The sequence below is a fragment of the Panthera tigris genome, chromosome B1 (assembly GCF_018350195.1).
Source record: "Panthera tigris isolate Pti1 chromosome B1, P.tigris_Pti1_mat1.1, whole genome shotgun sequence".
Taxonomy (NCBI): Eukaryota; Metazoa; Chordata; class Mammalia; order Carnivora; family Felidae; genus Panthera; species Panthera tigris.
Window position 1 is genome coordinate 64,601,533 of NC_056663.1, and position 4,571 is coordinate 64,606,103.

The following is a 4,571-nucleotide window of genomic DNA, read 5'->3' on the forward strand; positions in this document are numbered from 1 at the left end:
CTCTGGCTATGTCACAGTGCCTACGTCATTCACCTCACTTCATCTCATCACACAGGCATTTTGCCATCTCACATCATCACAAAAAGAAGGAAGAGTACAGTCCAATAAGATATTTTGAGAGAGAGAGAGCATATTCACAGAACTTTTATTGTAGCATATCGTTATAATTGATCTATTTTATTATTAGTTATTATTGTTAATCTCTTACTATGCTTAATTTGTAATTTGTAAGTTAAACTTTATTATAGGTATATATTATAGGAAAAAACATAGTATATATGGGCTTCAGTACTATCCATGGTTTCAGACATCCACTGGGGGTCTTGGAATGTATTCCCCATGGATAAAAGAGGAATATATATATATAGTGAGAAAGAGAGAGAGAATTAACATATATTTATTTTTTCTCAGAATCTTTTGAGAGTAAGTTGTACGTATCATTGTCTTCCTTTACCTTTAAATATTTTAGTATGGTTTCTTAAGATTAAGGATCTTTTATGTATTTATTTTTTTTACATAACCATGGGCCAATTTCCAACTTCAGTAAATTTAACACTGATTTAATACTATTATCTAATTTATTACCCATATGCTCAAATCTTTATTTTGGTTTGTGATTCTTTATATATGTTACTAGTAATATATAAAATACTATCTAATACAAACTTTTAAATATTTTTTTATTTTTTAAAATTTTATTTATTTTTGAGGGGGAGAGAGAGAGAGTGAGAGCATGCAAGCAGTGGAGGAGCAGAGAGAGAGAGAGAGAGAGAGAGAGGATCTGTAGTGGGCTCTGAGCTGACAGCAGAGAACCTGATACAGTGCTCCCACTCACAAACTGTGAGATCATGACCTGAGCCGAAGTCAGATGCTTAAGAGACTGAGCCCCCAGGTGCCCAAACCTTTAACTATTTTTGTATAATTTACATAATCCTCCTAGTCCAGTGATTTCCATGTGCTTTTGCAATTTAGCATAATTAGCAAAATAAATGTAATTTAATGGAAGGACCCAGAGCTGAGAGTAAGGAGAGCTACTGACACTCAACTTTAAGAATTTCATCGAAATCATTGGCTTTCTTGATTTTTCAAGTCTGCTTTGTGATATGAGGCATGCCTTTTAAACTTTTTTTGTTCTTGGCTCCCTTTTAAGAACTTTTTTGTGAACCATAATTGTCTGGGAACTATCGTGGCACTGTATGTATAACAATGCTCTGACTTAAGAATTCTTTTCCACAAATTACAGATGAAGGAACAGAATGTCAGAGAGGTCTGTCTGCATTCCAAAAGTCTCAGTCCAAGAGATGTCAAAGTAAGCATCTGAACTTGATCTGATTGCAAGAACAAGTTGGTTTTAACTGCTTACTAGACCTAAATCAGGCATGTTATTTTAGTGCTGAAATGCTCCACCATCTTGTCCCACCATGACTGCTCCTCTGGCCCTGACTGTCTGCACTCTCCCTCTCCCTTCTATCTTTAGTCTTCTTACCTCCGTTACACCTACAGGGCTCCTTCCTGTCACATGGTTTTCCTCCAGGCTTTCCTTTCTTCACTTTCTTTATCCATGTCCATGTCGCCACAATCTCACTTCATGGTCCATCTCTTCCCACCTCTTTCTTTGTTTAGTGGTCTTTTGTTTTCTTGAATTCCTTGCACATCTACTACGTTTATCACCATTTTGCTTCTTTATTGTATTTTCTCCTTAAGAGTTTAAAAGGTTTCCATATTTTAAAAAAGTCTGAATTGTCTCCTAGTCTATCTGTATCTTAATGGTACGAATTATAAATATATGTCACTTTACCACACGTCATCATTGCTTTCAGCCTGGGCATAAAATAAAAGCCTAATTCCTACTGACTAAATTCCTTTTTAAAATTGATCTGCAAATTATTTGGAAAGTTAGAAACATGACACAAGCATATGTTAATATTATTTCCAAATTTTGTCTGTATTTCTCTATATCCAATTTCTCTATATCCAATTTCTCAATCCAAATTTCTCTATATCCAATAAGAGTTTATGCAATGGTTCACCAGCTTTCAGTTATCTTACCAAAAGCATGGTCTTCACTGTTGACTGTAGACCAACAATAAGAGGCTACCTGTCTATAACCTTTCAGAGTAAGTGTCTCAGTAATGGTCAATACTGCCCATTAAGTACTCATTACATGTTAAACATTAGAATCTAACCTCATAAAACCCCAAAGAAATGGAAATTACTACATCATTTTATACACATCATCTACAATCCCCAAACAATTTATCAAGAGAGCCACTACCTATAGATACAGAAGCCAAATATCAAGGATATAAGACTTGTCCAAATCTATTCAATAAAGGCAGAAGCTATTATTGCAAGCCATTACAATCTGATTTCAAAATCTCTGATGCCACACTTCCTTCATCTGGTTATCATGTAATTTTAAAACCAGATTAGACCATGCAGCACAGCCAATAGGTACTTTTTCCCTTACATATTATATGGGAAGTCAGTAGTTGAGCTTAAAGAATATGCTTCTTTTGCTTACTTTCTATAATATTTCTATTAAACTTTGGATGATGTTTTACATTAGGGGAAGTGACCTAGGTAGGAAAGAATTCAATACAGACATTTAAAAAAAAGTGTTCCCTCTTCATTCAAATAATACTGGCATGCCAAAATTATTTTAGTCCTAAGTATAATTATTTCATCTAACACAATAGAGAAATCTGGGTCTTTTTCTTATATCAGATCCTAATGCCAAATTCTTAAAATATGGATAATAGAATGGTTACCTCATACCACACATTCATATTTGTGAATCTAGCCTATTTTGCACTTTGTAAGGTCCAAAGTATTGGTGCAACACACAGATGGAGGCTGAAGTAAATGGATAAAAGTCAGGAACATATGTTTTAATCTCAGTCAAAGGAACCTGAGGCAACAAAATACAGGCAGATTTAATTATTTTTAGAGAACTTCACAGAAATAACTCATCCCGGACAATGCTTATAAGATAGTTCACTGATTACATTAACAAGCCAGGAAGCCACAGATCCTGGGAAGTAAAGATAAATCATAATCTTGGAAACTCTAGCCTGTTCATGAGATAGTGTTGTAGTGACAGAAATGTTAATAACTGATAAAGAATATTAAAAAGGCAGTATGGGAGTGGAGACTGGTGTGTGACGAGGGAGAAGTGCTCTGATTCTAGACAGCTGGTCCAAGTTGTTCAGATAGAACTATCTCTAAAATTTAGAAAATCATTTTATGAGAGTGCTAAGCTTGGCATATGTGCCTTAGGAATATCTCACCTTGCAAGTTACAATAAGAAGCTCAATAAGCAACATTTTTCTATAAAATGTACTTCTCAGAATGATCAGGCAGGAATAACCTGTTAAAATAATTGGCTCTAATTATTAGGCCAGAATAATATTAGCATCCCCTCCATTCACAATAAATAAATTGAAATTCAGTATATAACTCACAGTAGTGTGATTCAGGATCTTGAAGTGAGCACTTAAAATTTAGTTTTGGAAAATGGAAGCATGGGGACCAGAGCCTGATCCATGCTCTGGATGGATAAGACCAGGTGATCTTACCTGAAGCAGTTTCTACTGTCCCCTTTAGGCCCAAGATAAGGAACTGAGCAAGAAAGGGTGGGGTTTCATTATGTTATCATGTTAGTATATCATGTCTGTGACCTGGAAAATGGTCTGTCTCTAAAGGGAAAAAAAAAATCACAGGTATTGTTATATCTCTTCCCTTTAAGAGGATAATGGAAAGGAGAGTCCTGTAAGTGTGTACTTTTACGGCTGAAGGAAGAGAAGCAATGATTCTATGTTGATTTGGATTAATGTCGTCTAACAGCATTTGCTATAAGTGGTTTAAATCCGATTACACAGAGTGCGTATATACATAAAGTATTATTTTAATTTTGATTAATGGATACTAAAGCACAGATACTTTTCTTCAGAACCCCATATGACTCACTACTACAGAAAATTCTAAATTAAATGTCCCCTAAAAGAATCTTCACTGACAAAGAAATATTTTAATGACGCGTATTCTTAATCTTCTTTGATGAATGTATTTCTTTTTTTTTTAAACATTTCTCTCTCTCTCTCTTTTAAGTTTATTTATTTTGGGAAAGAGAGAGCACACTGGCAGGGCAGAGACAGAAGGGGAAAGGGAGAGAGAATCCCAAGCAGGTTCCACACCGTCAGCACAGAGCCTAATGTGGGACTCTAATTCACCATCTGTGAGATCATGACCTGAGCCAAAATCAAGAGTCAGATGCCCAACCAACTGAGCCCCTCAGGTGCCCCTGATGGATGTATTTCTTCAGTTACTCACATATGTCATGTTTGTCCACACAGGTCTGTGGAAACCCAGCTACATGTATCCAACAGACTTTTGAGTTTCGATGGTCTTGAAGCATATTTGGCTTATAATATTGGGGCTAAGACCTGTTGGTTTCATAATGATGCTATTATATTTGGAGGTAAACTAGCATCACAGATAATGTTGATCTCAGTCAAAAATAGATGAAGATGTAGAACAATTTGCTTGCTAGCTGTAATAGTTACGAATAT